Genomic DNA, 17,889 nt, shown 5'->3' on the forward strand with positions numbered 1-17,889 from the left:
CTGCATGTACGTTTAAAATTCAGAATCACCTAGAAGCCATGACTATAGGATCTAAAGACTCTATTCTCTATTAATTCTGAAATTTGTCACTTGCCTAATAGGTAAAAACCTGTTTGCGTGCATTTGTTGCTTATAGGTGGAGGCCAACATGAGCCATTTACTGCCCTTATGTGTAGTCCTACATGTTTTTGAATGTCGCTTAGATTTATCACTTTGAGCAACCTAAGTTAAGTCTAGAACCACCCAAAATAGAGGTCCAAATGCCTCTTGGGCCATAGGCATGGGACGGGTAGTGCACGCATATGGCACGATTTAGAATCAATTAGTGCGCTCTAGGTAACAAACTTAAAGATAGTAATCGGGTAGCAGGAGATGATAGTCTGTGCCCGCTGAATAATACGAGTAACACCCCATCTCAAAGGAGTTACGAAGTATTATTTATGTTGCACGGGGTGATCCTTTAGGCTAAAAAACTTAGGACCCCGCATATTACTTTTAAATTAATTATTTGTATTTATTCAATGTCTTTTGATAATAACTGCCCAAACTTCTTGATTGCTGTACTTATCTTGTTTGTTGAGCAATAATTGGTTAGTTCTTAACATTCGCAATGTTTATTCCATTATATTCTAATTAGCATATCTATGTTCTCTGAAATTGCATGACTTGATATAATTCTTTGACTTTCTTCATGTGTAATTCTACCTATAGCATGAACTAGCATCGTCTCACGCCTAAACTGTTAGCCCTATAAAATGTCTTTGTATCTAACTTAGGCAATTTGTACAGTTTGAAGCATGTTTAGCTTAATGTTATTGATAATCTGAGTGTTTTCCTTGATTAGATGACCTAATCCATGTTTCCTGTCGGATTCTGAATTTCTATAGTAATTAATTTATGTTATTAGCATGCCCTAATCTGTTAAAACCTTCACTCTAGTTGTAATTTGATCCTATGACTATGTCTGTCACTTAGTGTGTTCTTGACCTACCCAATTATGTACTCCTAACAACCGGTTATCCTTTAGACTAGCTTTTCTTGACTGGTGCCCTCTGTGATATCTGATTCTGTTTACTTCATCGAGTATAAATTGTTCTGTTAATCCCTGGGTTTAGCATAATTTGATCCTTGAGGTTGAACTTGTTAATTTAGTGTTAATTAGCTAACTTGATGTTCCTTTGTTTATCAGTATGTAACAAATATATCCCGCCTCAATGTGTTATGTGACAACTTGCAACATCAACTTGTTTTCTTGAGTTCATGCACACTCTGTTCACTATTTGATCACTTTGTAATGTTTGCAAATGCACTTTTCCAAACCTTATTACTTTACTACTATTTTCATTGGTTGCTTCCCTATTGTAAACCTATAATTCTTGGCCGGCTGAAAGCCAACGCCCCCTAAAACTTCTCTATTAACCTCCCTAGTGTGAGCACTGCTCGGGGTCCATTTTGAGACCCTTGTGAAGCTGACACACTAGGGCCTAAGGTTCTTGGCCACTTTCTTCTTGATTACTCAATTCTGCCTCTCCCTTGTCTATTAAATAGGCCAATTGGCTTGTGTAAATGACTGTTTCCTGGATCCTTTGATCAACTATGGTTGTTGGGTTGGTCCAAGTTCTCTTGTGATTCTAGGTTATGCTAAAATCTGTGTGGAGTCGCAATTGAAGGCATGTCTGGGTTGGGTACACTTTGGGCTTATCTTAAGCCCACTATAGTTATTTTGTAATACTTTGTAATTTATTTCATTACTAGGCCTGTAATAATTCTGTAATAACAATTGGGGTATTAGTAAAATTGAGAAAATGGGTATATTCTAATGCTTGCATGAAAGGGTAGAAATATTGCCTAAAGGATCTGAGTGTTAATTCATTCAACATGTTCTACTCCTATGTGTTTTGTTAGATAACATGCCTATAGGACACAAATAATCTCATATGTGCACATGTTTATTTTGACACATTTTTGACTGCCTATTATAATGCAATACAATAATTATTTATTCAAATTGCTTCACGTAGATATCATGCCTATAGGACTATAATCGAATTAACTATTTTTACTGTTATTCCCATCATATTGCTCGCCTAGAAAGCATTCCCATAGGAATGAAAAAATAAAATAAAAAAATTAGTTTTAATTGTCCATTCTTAGAAATCCTGCCTATAGGATCATGTTGCTCGCCTAAAAGTATGCTGATAAAAAATCAAACGCTGGTAATTTTGAACTACCAATTATTTCACTGCTTTACTGCGCAACCAAGTTAGAAAACATGCCTATAGGGTTTGTTATACTCTCAATCTGTAAATTCGTGTTCTAAGCAAGCAACACTGCATGTACATCTAAAATTCAGAATAACCTAGAAGCCATGACTGTAGGATCTAAAGACTCTATTCTCTATTAATTCTGGAATTTTTCACTTGCCTAATAGGTAAAAACCTGCTTGCGTGCATTTGTTGCTTATATGTGGAGTCCAACTTGAGCCATTTACTGCCCTTATGTGTAGTCCTACATGTTTTTGAATGTCACTTAGATTTATCACTTTGAGTAACCTCAGTTAAGTCTAGAACCACCCAAAATAGAGGTCAAAATGCCTCATGGGCCATAGGCATGGGACGGGTAGTGCACGCATAAGGCGCGATTTAGAATCAGTTAGTGCACTCTAGGTAACAAACTTAAAGATAGTAATCGGGTAGCAGGAGATGATAGTCTGTGCCCACTGAATAATATGAGTAACACCCTATCTCGAAGGAGTTACGAAGTATTATTTATGTTGCACGGGGTGATCCTTTAGGCTAAAAAACTTAGGACCCCACATCTTGCCTTTAAATCAATTATTTGTATTTATTCAATGTCTTTTGATAATAACTGCCCAAACTTCTTGTTTTTCTCTTTGTTTATCTAACTAATTCATATAATTTGATTTCGGCCGGGACCCACAGTTGTGGACCTCGAAGAGTACCTAACACCTTCTCTTCGAGGTAATTTGAGCCCTTACCCGATCTTTTGTGACGCAAACTGGTTAAACAAGAGTTATCTGCAAATAGGTGTCCTAACACACCTCAAACCCCTTAGGTGGCGACTCTCTCTTTTAACACCTCCTTTAAAAGAGTTGTCACGTGTCGAAACCCGATTTCACGAAAAAAAGGGTGCGACATCACATTTATTGCATGTTTTCATTCTCATATTTATTGATAATCATTGGCATTAACTTGGTATTCATTGAATTGAACACGGTCCCGTACCGTCAAAATTATCGAACTTCAGATCTAGGATTTATTATATTTAACTAGGATTCACCCATTATCTTCTTATTAAATTGGTTTAACAAAAAGGGCCTAAAACCTTTTGGTCAAACAATTTGGCGCCTTATGTGGGGGGTTCCTAGTTAAAAATTTTAGTTTCTTCTAGATCTAAAAAAACAACAAAAGCTTTCTTTTTCTTATTTTCACAAGCTAACAATGGTAGGAAAAGGAGAGGAAAGACCGAAAGAAGTGGTGGGGTCACTACCAACCTCCTAGGGACCATTAACGAGGTTGGAAGAGAAGACGAGGAAAACGTGATGCCGAATGCCTCGCCCAGGCGAAGTGACTCACCTTCCCCTCATGGGAGTGTAACCGCTTCACATGAGAAGGGAGCCTCTACGTCCACGACGGAGGAAGTGTCGTCGGCAGTGAAAATATTATTGGAGGCGTGGTTGACAAGTACTCTAAACAATACACTCGACAAACCCACTCAATGGGAGAGTAGTAACACCGCGTGAGTTGACACCACAACAACCATCAACGAGCAACACGCTCCTCCCCAACAGGTAACATTTACACCGTTGTTGAAGCAGGTAACGACGCCCTCGCAGCTATTCTGAGAAAAATGGAAGAAATGGAGAGCGAGAATAAAGCACTCCGCGACCAAATGAGGGAGCACCAAAAAGGGTTGATAAGAAACCGGGCGCCCCGAAACTTCTGTCAAAACGGGACGTCGACCAGTTCATGGAACAGCTATACAACGAGGAGGCAGCCCCACATGCCATTCCCAAAACCTTCAAAATGCCACTATATTTAAAAATATACGACGGCACAACGAACCTTGAAGACTATATCATTCATTATGTCACGGCGGTAAAAGGCAACGACCTCTCGAAAGAGCAGGTACAGTCGGTGCTGCTGAAAAAGTTCGGCGAAACCCTAACAGGGGGAGCCTTAACATGGTACTCACAATTACTAGCACATTCCATAGTGACGTTTGAGGAAATGGCCGACAAGTTCGTCACCGCCCATGCCGGGGCCAAGAAAGCAGAAGCCAGAGTGAATGACATATTGGCCATCAGACAATCGCCTAGCGAAGGATCAGGGACTTCCTCGCCCGGTTCAACAGAGTAAGAATGAGCCTGCAAAACGTGTCAGAGGGGATGGCGGTAGCGGCCTTCCAAAATGGGTTAAACAGGAACGGGTCGAGGGCGACCAGAAAATTATTAAGCAGACTCATGAAATACCCTCCCACCACCTGGGAAGAAATTCACAACACTTACTGTGCCGAGGTAAGAGCAGGCGAAGACGACCTCAATGGTCCAACTCAACGGTTAATATCAGTCCAAATGGAATCAATGAAAGATTGTCATAATGACAGCCGAAGAGATCACGTAGGTCCACGCCTCAATCGGGAAAGGCACCAACCGTACATCATAGCGGCCATCCCACTACCTCCCCGCCAAGTTGAAGGTCCATCCAGGCCACAGATGGGGACTCACCAAAACGAAAGAGGCATGCCTCCACTTTTATCAGCTCACAATTTTTGTGTTTCTCCTTCAGAAATAGTTTACGCCCTAGAGAAGCTCGGTCCCAAGGTGAAATATCCACAAAAGATGAAGTCCGACCCAAATTCCAGAAAGTAGAATGCCCTCTGCGAGTTCCATCGGGAACAGGGCCATAAGACTGAGGATTGCATAGCCCTACGGCAAGAAGTAGTGAACATGATCCACCAAGGACATTTAAGGGAGTTGATGAGCGACTGAGGAAGAGCCAATTTCGCCCGTGGATGATAACCATACCAAGGGCCCCCAAAGCCACCTTCCCCCACCTGCACCATCCAAATGATCATCAGCGGAGGCGACGAAGCAACAATCAACCATGTGAAGTTCACCACCACACACAAATTGAAGCGGTCGATCACCCATGAACGGTATGATGACCTCAAAGACAGTATCATCTTTGATAAGTCAGATACCTACGGTTTGACCTTTCCTCATTTCGACACTCTTGTCATTAGTTTACGAATTTCAGATAACGATACAAAAAGAATCATGGTAAACGACTAGAGCAACGCATGTATTATCGATCGTGCCGCATTTTTCCTCGCAGATTCCGGGTTACGACAGTACCACGCTGCATAACACTAACAGGTTTTAACAATGCAGTCGAATGAACCTCCGGAGAGATAACATTGCTCGTTCTGGCTGGGGGCGTCACCTTGGAAACTGTCACGCCCAACCTCGGAGAGAGCGACCGACGCTCGACCGAGTGAACCCGGTCGAGAAAGCCTATTAAACCTTTCCTACCCGACTCATTCATAATCCAAAAAGGGATCGCATCACCATTTGTAAAACAGGGGAGAGATCGGTTATATAAATATATAAGCGTTGCTAGTTCATTTTTCCTTATATACATTATACCATAGTTAAGTTTCCAAAATACAACTCGATCCAACGACCACCCTAACATACATACATGACCCACTTAAACGTCTACAGAGCCTCTAATGATACAAAAGACCAACATGACAATGCCGGCAACAAGGCCCCGGCTATATCTCAAAATATGAAAATTTATACAAAAGAACTACATGACCCCTGGGAGAAATTGGGCTCACCAAGACTGTTGTGAGGAGAGAAAGAGAACACCACTATCTGCGATCGGCACTATCTGCGATGGAACCACCTACATCCATTCAAAGCTGTAGCGCCCCCAGCAAAAGGGACGTTAGTACTGTCGAATAGTACTAGTATGTAAGGCAAACACCAATCTTAGTAGAATGAACAGTGAAACAAAGAGAAGACACTCATAATAATCAATAAGTACTTCATAGAAATACAAAGAAACACCAAGTAAGGATTACATAGTTTCCAATTCAATCTTTCTATCTTTTTAGATTAATAATCTTTAGTGCCAAAGCCACAACGCACAATGCCCCCGTGTTTTTACACGGAGTCCAGTCTCGGCCCGACCGGCTAAGCCATCTCAAGTGAGACACATCCATATCCACCATGTAAATCAATAATTCCAACACGAATGCCACCATGTGTACAACATGGCATCCGATCTCAGCCCGATCGGCTAAGCCATCTCACGTGAGACATAACCTCTTTCAATGGTTCACTCAATTTACATTTCTTTCCCATCTGTCGTTACATGGAACAAATAGCCTCATTTATTAAGTAGTTCTTGGCACTTGGGAATATTTTACAATTCAAGTCTTTCCCTTTTTATTTGTTCAAATAACATCATCATTCATGTCGATAAGTACCATCACATAAGGCATTTCACACATAAGGGAAGGAGCTTGGAAAATTATAATTACGTTCTCAAATAGCATGATGACATGGTAACCATGTAAAACAATTATGGAACATGAATCTTTCAATCCAACACACTAAGGAAAACAATTCTAGTATGATCAAGTTGGAACTTACACCCATTATTCGGACACCAGGATTTCGATTCTAGGAAGAAGAGAGTTAGCCATACATACCTCAATTGCGCTTCTTTAGGCTCTACAATTATCTGGAACCCTTAGCAACCTCAATCTATTTTAGCAATATACAAATTGAAGCCAAAATTAGGAAAAGGTTCATGGTTTTAGCCCACTTTTTCCCCACACTCTTTATCACACATGCATGCAAGATAAACCACCCTCATACCCATGAAGTATCACCCTAATACCCCATTATAGCTATGTTTGAAATTAAGAGCTGGGGTGATGAAGCCTTACCTTTTAGGATGAAGAATTTTGGTGCTCTACTTGAATATTTTCAAAGCTTTGAGTGATGGATGAAGATCAATTTGATGAAAAATGAGGCCCTCCCTCTAGAACCCTCTCTCTTACTCTAGATATATTAGAAATGAGCTTCAAAATAGACTAAAGGGGTGTTTTAACGGAATGGGGGTCGGGTTTTAAATTAAGAAAAAGGGTGCCCCAACACAGGTCTGCGGTCCGCAAAGTGACCGCAGAAATGCTCCTCAGGGGCCTAAACTTTCGGCCTAGGTATGCCACCAGTATGCAGTCCGCATACTTGTTCTGCGATCGCATAATGCACCGCAGAACTCCCTCCGCAAAAACCCAAGAGGGATTATGCGACTGATATGCAGTCCGCAGAGTGATTATGCGGCCGCATAATGGGCCGCAGAAATGCGTTCTTCTGTGAAATATTTGCCTCTAAGTCTGTAGGGTACTGTTCAATCCAAAAAGTTCCGAACCGAAGAATTTCTACTATAGTAACGCAGGAATCTATCTTGGGACCACGAAACCCCAAGATTTTGGTTAAAACTTTTACGGGTCCTTACATCCTCCCCCACTTAAGATCATTCGTCCTCGAATGAGGATCAAGGTTCACTTAACACAGTTTCAGTTATGCCACATACCATCAGCCTCAAATTTGCCTAACTTTCTAATTTTCTGAAAATTTTGCCAGAGTTTCCTCTGTATTGAGGCCTATCCACCTGTCAGAGAGCCCCCGAAGCACACCTTAGCAACATATATAGAATTAAATGACACAACAGAATGCAAAATAACACCAACCGAAGCCTCATGGGGGACATATAGCTAGAAATGAGTGTCTTTATATTAGGTGAACAAGTGATACAAACTTTTAGGGGGGGGGACTTTATAGAGCTAATACATGGCTATTCAAATAAATGAGGGTACTTCTCTTTCATTTCATTCTCGGCTTCCCAAGTAGCTTCTTCGACTTGCTAGTTTCGCCATAATACCTTTACAGATGCAATTTGTTTGTTCCTCAACTTTCGGACCTGTCTGTCAAGGATAGCAACCGGAATCTCTTCATATGACAGTTCCTCACTAACCTCGATGGTCTCAACTGGCACAATAGCAGACGAATCTCCAACTACCTTCTTCAACATGGACACATGGAATACCGGGTGCACTAATGACATCTCAGGTGGTAGCTCAAGCTTGTACGCCACCTGACCTATCCTTTGAATGATTCTATACGGCCTGACATACCTCGGACTTAATTTCCCTTTCTTTCCAAACCGCATGATCTCCTTCATGGGAGATACCTTCAAGAACACACAATCATCTTCCTTGAACTCTAAGTCTCTGCGACGAACATCCGAATAGGATTTTTGAAGACTCTGAGCAGTTCTCAACCGCTCTTTTATAATCTTAACATTTTCCATAGCCTGATGCACAAGGTCCGGTCCTATTAGTTCAGCTTCTCCAACCTCGAACCACCCAATCGGCGATCTACATCTTCTACCATACAAGGCCTCAAACGGCACCATCTGAATACTGGCATGGAAACTGTTATTATAAGCAAATTCTATGAGCGGCAAATGATCATCCCAGCTACCCTTGAAGTCAAGCACACACGCACGCAATATGTCCTCAAGCATCTGAATAGTCCGCTCTGCTTGCCCGTCAGTCTGTGGATGGAAAGTCGTGCTAAGATTTACCTGCGTACCCAAATCTTGCTGAAATTTCTTCCAGAAATTAGCTGTGAATTGGGCCCCTCGATCGGAACTGATGGAAACTAGAGTTCCATAAAGCCTAACTATCTCTTTGATATACAATTGAGCATACTGTTCTGCAGTGTTGGTGGATTTAATCAGCAAAAAGTGAGCTGATTTCGTGAGTCGATCCACGATCACCCAAATTGAGTCAAACTTATGTGGAGTGCACGGTAAACCTACCACAATATCCATATTGATCATTTCCCATTTCCACATTGGAATTTCTATACTCTAAGCTAACCCACCGGGCCTTTGATTCTCAGCCTTCACCTGTTGACAGTTTGAACATTTTGCCACAAAGCCCGCCACACCCCTCTTCATGTCATTCCACCAGTAAACTTCCTTGAGATCATGATATATTTTTGTAGAGCCTGGGTGCACGGAATATCTAGAAGTATGAGCTTCTACCATGATTCTTTCCCGAAGACCATCTACATTTGGAACACATAGTCGTCCTTGGTACCGTAATATACCGTCATCCATGCCAAGAGAAAAAGCCGTAGTCTTATGTTTATGAATCCCTTCATTCAGCTGTACCAACACTGGATCATTGTATTATTTCTCCTTGACTTCCGCCATAAGCGATGATTCTGCCTTATTTCGCACAATCACTCCCCTTTCATTAGAGTCCGTAAGATGAACTCCCAAACCGGCCAACTGGTGAACCTCCCGGTCCAAGGGCCTTTGACATGTCTCCAAGTGAGCCAAACTACCCATATATTTCCAACTAAGAGCATCCGCCACCATATTAGCTTTTCTCGGATGATACAAAATGTCGATGTCATAATCTTTGAGCAACTCAAGCCACCTTCTCTACCTTAAGTTCAATTCCTTCTGTTTGAAAATGTATTGAAGACTCTTGTGGTCCGTGAATACATCTACATAGACTCCATACAAATAATGACGCCAAATTTTTAATGCAAAAACCACCGCCGCAAGCTCTAAATCATGAGTTGGATAGTTCTTTTCATGATTCTTAAGTTTCCTTGAAGCATATGCTATGACCTTACCATGTTGCATTAATACACACCCAAAACCGATCCTTGAAGCATTGCAATACACCACAAACCCCTCGGTACCTTCTGGCAGGGTCAATACCGGCGCCGAAGTCAACCTTGATTTCAATTCCTAGAAGCTCCTTTCACAAGCATTGGACCATTGGATCTTAACTGCCTTCTGCGTTAATTTAGTCAATGGAGAGGCAAGAGTGGAGAACCCCTCCACGAACCTCCTATATACCCAGCCAAATCCAAGAAACTGCATATCTCTATTGGAGTAGTAGGTCTAGGTCAATCCTTCACCACTGCAATCTTTTGAGGATCGACCTTAATTCCTTCTCCGGAGATGACATGACCCAGGAATGTAACAGATTCAAGCCAAAATTCACATTTCGAGAACTTTGCATATAATTGGTGTTGATGAAGAGTCTGCAGAACTGCCCTGAGGTGGTCGGTGTGATCCTCTCGACTTCGCGAATATACAAGGATGTCGTCAATGAATACTATCACAAAGGAGTCAAGAAACGGCTTGAAGTCTATTCATAGAATCCATGAAAGCTGTCGGGGAATTTGTTAGCCCAAAAGACATTACCAAAAATTCACAGTGCCCATACGGGGTTCTGAAAGCTGTTTTCGGAATGTCCTGCTCCCTTACCTTCAATTGATGGTACCCGAACCGCAAATCAATTTTGGAGAAGAACTTAGCACCTTGTAATTGATCAAACAAATCATCTATTCTAGTCAATGGGTATTTGTTTTTGATTGTGACTTTGTTGAGTTGCCGGTAATCAATACACATCCACAGCGATCCATCTTTCTTTCTGACAAAGAGAATCGATGTGTCCCAAGGCGACACACTCGGTCGGATGAAACCTTTCTCTAGCAAATCCCTTAGTTGTTCCTTTAGCTCTTTTAATTCTGCCAACGCCATTCTATAAGGTGGAATGGATATAGGTTGCGTGCCCGGCATCACATCAATCCCAAAATCAATCTCCCTGTATGGAGGAATTCCAGGGAGTTCATCCGGAAATACATTGGGGAATTCATTCACAATTGATACAGATTCAAGGGTAGGCACCTCATCAGTGGTGTCTGTAACTCGGACCAAATGATATATACACCCCTTCTTTATCATATTCGTGGCCTTAAGGTAAGAAATAAACCTACCCTTTGGCATAACATCATTCCCCTCCTACTCAACAGTTGGCCCGTTAGGAAACTCAAGCCTCATGATTCTAGCTCGGCAATCGAGTTTGGCAAAACATGAATAGAGCCAGTACATTCCCATTATTACATCAAAATCAATCATCCCTAGTTCAATAATATCGTCCATGGTATCCTGACCACGCACTATGACAATACAATCTTTAAAAACCCACGCGGCCATAATAGACTCGCCAACTGAGGTAGATACACAGAACAGCTCATGAAGTTGTTCCGGTTCTATCCCGAAGCTTGTAGCAACATAGGACAAAGAAGATCTGGGATCAATAAGGGCATACACATCATGATATTGAACAGTCAATATACCTATGACGACATCTGGGGAAGCCTCCGCACTCTGTCGACCACTCATAGCATAGAATCAGTCGGGTCCTCCCAAACTCTGTGCACCATCCCTAGCTGTACCACGCCCTGCGGGTGTTGAATAGCCTCCAGCTGGAGGGTGTGCTGAAGATGTAGCAGCTGTAGGACTGGATGACTGAGTTGTGCCCCTGCCTACACCCTGACGGGATGCACGACACTCCCTCTGAATATGCCCTCTCATTCCGCATCCGTAACATTCTGGCATGTCCAGGTAGCAGACTCCCGTATGTATCCTCCCACACTTAGGGCATGGGGCCCTCTGCTACTGCTGGAATCTCCCTCCTGATCGACCTTGATGGTGGGACTCCCTGCTGCCCTGACCGAGCCTAAAACGACTCCCCTGCTGCTGACCGTGCCCTGATGGCGGGGCACTAGCTGAAGACTGAGCATAAGACTGGGATGGACTTGATGATCCTCCCCGAAAAGCTGATCTCCCACCTCCGAACGAATCCCCAAGGTTGCCTGCTAATCGGGCCCTACTACTACCTTCTCGTTCCATCCTGTGCTTTAATTTTTGAGCCTATGTAGCTTGGGAAAATGCCACCATCCTTCCATAGTTCATGTCAGAATTTAGAGCAGTTGTGGCAGCCTTATTAATAACCAAAGGGCTAAGGCCCTGCACAAATCGACGCACCCTAGCCTCCATAGTCGGCATCATATGAACAGCATACTTTGACAAGCGCACGAACTCCATGTGATATTCCCACACACTCTTACTACCCTGTTTAAGGGTCTCAAACTCCACAGCACGGGTTGCCTTAGTCTCGGCAGGAAGGAAATGGTCTATGAAGGCATCCGCGAATTTACTCCATCTCACCGGAGGGCTCCCATCTTCACGGGAACCCTCCCACATTTCAAACCATGAATATGCCACCCCTTTCAAACAATAGGATGCCAACTCTACTTCCTCCGTATCAATAGCACGCATAACTCGGAGGGTCTTATGCATCTCATCAATGAAATCTTGAGGGTCTACCCCGAGATCAGTACCTGTGAACACTGGAGGGTCTAACTGAAGGAACTTGTTTACCCTGGAACTAGAAGAATCTCCTTGCAAGCAAAATAAGGTGGGTGCAACATTAGACATCTGAGCCTGAGAAGCTACTAACTGAGTTAGCATCTGAATAGCTCCCTTAATATCCCCATCGAAAATACCGGGCCCAGGAGCTGGGGCTTGAGGTGGAACATGAATATCAGCGGGAGGGATTGTGGCACCCTCCGTGGGTGTAGGAACTGGGGTAGTCTGTTCTGGAGTAGACGAATCAGGCAGTGTGATAGTAGGGGGATTATCCTCACCCGCATTATCAAGTAAGGGATCAACAGCCACTCTTGGGGTGGCATTGGCTTCTTGGCCAATTCTCGCTCTCTTCTTAGGTGCCATTTACTGAAAGTTAGAACAATACACGAGTTAGGGGAAAACAACCTCACGTTTCGCTCTATCGGACGATATAGAACAACAATGAAGGGCTTCATTCTTAAATGTCCAAGTAGCCCCCTAATTATAGGTGTGTTGATAAGAAGGGCTCTACTAGACACGGCTCTGAGACATCCTAGGACACTTTAAAACCTTAGGCTCGGATACCAAGTTTGTCATGCCCCAACCTCTGGGAGCGCGATCGGCGCTCGACCGAGTGAACCCGGTCGAGCAAGCCTATTAAACATTTCCTACCAGACTCATTCATAATCCAAAAAGGGATCGCATCACCATTTGTAAAACAGGGGAGAGATCAGTTATATAAATATATAAACGTTGCTAGTTCATTTTTCCTTATATACATTATGCCATAGTTGAGTTTCCAAAATACAACTCGATCCAACGACCATCCCAACATAGATACATGACCCATATAAACGTCTACGGAGCCTCTAATGATACAAAAGACTAACACGACAATGCCGACAACAAGGCCCCGGCTATACCTCAAAATATGAAAACTTATACAAAAGAAGGATTACATGACCCCTAGAGAAATGGGGCTCAACAAGACTACTGTGAGGAGAGAAAGAGAGCACCACTATCTGCGATCGGCACTATCTGCGATGGAACAACCTACATCCATTCAAAGATGTAGCGCCCCCAACAAAAAGGACGTTAGTATTGTCGAATAGTACTAGTATGTAAGTCAAACATCAATCTTAATAGAATGAACAATGAAATAAAGAGAAGGCAGTCATAATAATCAATAAGTACTTCATAGAAATACAAAAAAACACCACGTAAGGATCACATAGTTTCCAATTCAATCTTTCCATCTTTTTAGATTAATAATCTTTAGTGCCAAAGCCACAACGCACAATGCCCCCGTGTTTTTACACGGAGTCCAGTCTCGGCCCGACCGGCTAAGCCATCTCAAGTGAGACACATCCATATCCACCATGTAAATCAATAATTCCAACACGAATGCCACCATGTGTACAACATGGCATCCGATCTCAGCCCGATCGGCTAAGCCATCTCACGTGAGACATAACCTCTTTCAATGGTTCACTCAATTTACATTTCTTTCCCATCTGTCGTTACATGGAACAAACAGCCTCATTTATTAAGTAGTTCTTGGCACTTGGGAACATTTTACAATTCAAGTCTTTCCCTTTTTATTTGTTCAAATAACATCATCATTCATGTCGATAAGTACCATCACATAAGGCATTTCACACATAAGGGAAGGATCTTGGAAAATCATAATTACGTTCTCAAATAGCATGATGACATGGTAACCATCTAAAACAATTAGGGAACATGAATCTTTCAATCCAACACACTAAGGAAAACAATTCTAGTGTGATCAAGTTAGAACTTACACCCATTATTCGGACACCAGGAGTTAGATTCTAGGAAGAAGAGAGTTAGCCATACATACCTCAATTGCGCTTCTTTAGACTCTACAATTATCCGGAACCCTTAGCAACCTCAATCTATTTTAGCAATATACAAATTGAACCCAGAATTAGGAAAACGTTTATGGTTCTAGCCGACTTTTTATCACACATGCATGCAAGATAAACCACCCTCATACTCATGAGGTATCACCCTAGTACCCCATTATAGCTATGTTAGAAATTAAGAGCTAGGGTGATGAAGCCTTACCTTTTAGGATAAAGAATTTTTGTGCTCTACTTGAATATTTCCAAAGCTTTGAGTGATGGTTGAAGATCAATTTGATGAAACATCAGGCCCTCCCTCTAGAACCCTCTCTCTTACTCTAGAAATATCATAAATGAGCTTCAAAATAGACTAAAGGGGTGTTTTAATGGAATGGGAGTCGGGTTTTATATTAAGAAAAAGGGTGCCCCGACTCAGGTCTGCGGTCGCATATGCGACCGCATAATGGTTATGCGGTCCGCAAAGTGACCGCAGAAATGGCCCTCAGGGGCCTAAACTTTCGGCTCAGGTATGCGACCAGCATGCGGTCCGCATACTTGTTCTACGGTCGCATAATGCACCGCAGAACTCCCTACGCAAAAAACCAAGAGGGATTATGCGACTGATATGTGGTCCGCATAGTGATTATGCGGTCTCATATTCGACCGCAAAGTTGACCTCAAATTGGCCAACTTTCTGCTTCACTCTGCGGCCATTATGCGGTCCACAGAGTGATTATGCGGCCGCATAATGGGCCGCAGAAACGCGTTCTTCTGTGAAACATTTTCCTCTAAGTCCGTAGGGTACTGTTTAATCCAAAAAGTCCGAACCAAAGAATTTCTACTATAGTAATGCAGGAATGTATCTTGGCACCACGAAACCCCGAGTATTTGGTTAAAATTTTTACGGGTCCTTACAGAAACAACATTCCATGTCATGACCCACGACGCAGCCTACAACGCCATTATAGGGCGACCCTGGATACATTCCATGAGGGCCATCCCATCCAGCTTATATCAGGTCATCAAGTTCCCTACCCCATGGGGAATATTCAGCATCTGCGGTGAACAGCGCACAGCTCAAGAATGCTATCGCATCACCCAAGACAACACATACACTCAACAGTTAAGAGGGGAGGTCTTAGGAGCATAGTAATTACCGAAGTCGGGGCCCGAGTCCGACAATCAAAAAGACGTCATCAAAGACCCCGACGTCGTGGAAGCCCCAGGATCAATAGTGGAAGACCTCGATCCCATTCAACTGGACAGAAGAGACTACAACAAAAAAGCTTACATCGGCCACAAACTCACAGAACCAGGTAAATTCCACAAATTTTTAACTGACAATGCCGATCTGTTTGCTTTCTCCCATGCAGATATGACAGGTATCCCGAAATACATTGCAACACACAACCTGAACTTCGATCCACTCTACCCACCTGTACGGCAAATCAGAAGAAAGTTCAATGTTGTAATAAATGAGGCCGTCCGTGAAGAGGTAGAAAAATTGCTCGCCAACGGTTCCATTTGAGAGTCAAAGTACCCCCAATGGGTCGCCAACGTGGTCATGGTGAAAAAGAAAAATGGGATATGGCGCATATGCGTAGACTTCACTTACCTAAACAAAGCCTGCCCGAAAGACTCTTTCCTATTGCCTCATATTGATCAACTCATCGACGCAACAACTGGGCACGAGTTATTAAGTTTCTTGGATGCCTACTCAGGCTACAACCAAATCCTCATGGAAGAGGAGGACCAGGAAAAGACCACCTTTATCACCCACCAAGGGACGTACTGCTACAGAGTCATGTCGTTCGGGTTGAAAAATGCAGGGGAGACCTATCGTAGGATAGTAACCAAGTTGTTCAAAGAGCAACTCGGCAAAACGATGAAAGTCTACATAGACGACATGTTGGTCAAATCAAAAATAAAAGAGGACCATGTCGACCACCTGAGGGAAGCCTTCGACATACTTAGGCGATATGGCATGAAGTTGTACCCCGAAAAGTACGTCTTCGGCGTGACCTCTGGAAAGTTCCTGGCTTTTTGGTGTCGCAGAGAGGCATTGAGGTCAATCTCGACCAAATCAAGGCTATAGAGGGAATACCTAAAATTTTAACTAGCAAGAAACAGGTGCAGAAGCTGACTGGTTGTATAGCCGCCCTGTCGAGGTTCATCTCACGATCCTCTGACAGATGCCACAAATTCTTCAACGTACTCAAAAAGGAAAATGGACTCCAGTGTAATTCCGAGTGCATCAATTCCCTAAGAGAATTAAAGGCATACTTGACCTCGCCCCCGCTACTCGCCAAGGCAGAACCCGGCGAGCGTCTCTTAAACTACTTGTCCGTATCCTACGTCGCAGTAAGCGCAGTCTTGGTCCGTGAAAACAAAGGTACGCAATCTTCAATCTATTACATTAGCAAAGCCCTGGTTGATGCCGAAACGAGGTATCCCCACCTCGAAAAGCTGGCCCTGGCATTAGTCATAGCTTCATGAAAGCTTAGACCCTATTTTCAATGTCATCACATCTCGGTGGTCACGACCTTCCCCCTAAGAAGCATCCTACATAAACCCGAGCTGTCAGGTATATTGGCCAAGTGGGACATCGAACTAAGCGAGCACGATATAACATATCAGCCGCGAACATCGATAAAGTCGCAAGTACTTGCCGTCTCTGTCACCGACTTCAGCGCCAAAATAATGCCTTAGGCCGAGCAAGAAGCCTCCCGTACCTCCCCCAAGCTACCCGACCTGTGGGTCTTGTACACCGATGGCGCCTCCAACGCGTCAGGATCTAGAATGGGACTCGTACTCGAGGTCCCAACAGGCAAAGTTATTCGCCAGTCCATACAGTGTCCCGATATGACTAATAATGAGGCCGTAATTATAGGACTGAGACCAGCTCTCAAGTATGGAGCACGGCGAGTCATCCTCCGATGTGACTCACAACTCGTCGTCAACCAAGTCACGGGGACTTTCCAAATCAAAGAACAGAGGCTACAAAAATATCAGGCAGAAATTCATAAGATATTGCCCGAGTTCGACGAGTGCCAACTCGACCAGATACCTTGAGCACAAAACATCGAGGCAGACGGCCTCTCTAAATTAGCAGCGGCTATCAAGAACATAAGCGGAAAAGAAAACGGGGTCACCCTCCTCCTTTCGTCAATAGACCAAATTGAGGTACACACTATAAACTTGACTTGGGACTGGCGCAACCGTATTATGTCATATTTGCAGGACGGAGTGCTCCCATCCGACAAAAAAGAAGCCAAGAAGCTTCGAATGCAGGCGGCCAGATACAACATCATCAATCATGAATTGTACAAAAGAACGTTTGGCGGTCCCTTGGCAAAATTCCTAGGACCAAGTCGTTGCCGGCAATCGAGCCCTCGTTAGATGCCTCATACGGGCAGGATATTACTGGCCCACCATTAAAAAGGAAGCCTCCGACTTCGTTAGAAAGTGCGAACAATGCCAAAAATATGTTCCAATGATTCACCAAGCGGGTGAGCACATCCACTCAGTCACATCGCCATGGCCGTTCATCAAATGGGGAATGGACATCGTCGGACCCCTTCCAGCGGGATGAGGTAATGTACGATTTCTTTTGGTTTTAACTGACCTTTTTTTCAAGTGGGTAGAAGCAGGTGCATTCGCCCAAATACGCAAACAGGAAGTTATCACATTCATAT

This window comes from Nicotiana tabacum, chromosome 9 (assembly GCF_000715075.1).
Source record: "Nicotiana tabacum cultivar K326 chromosome 9, ASM71507v2, whole genome shotgun sequence".
NCBI classification, from domain to species: Eukaryota; Viridiplantae; Streptophyta; class Magnoliopsida; order Solanales; family Solanaceae; genus Nicotiana; species Nicotiana tabacum.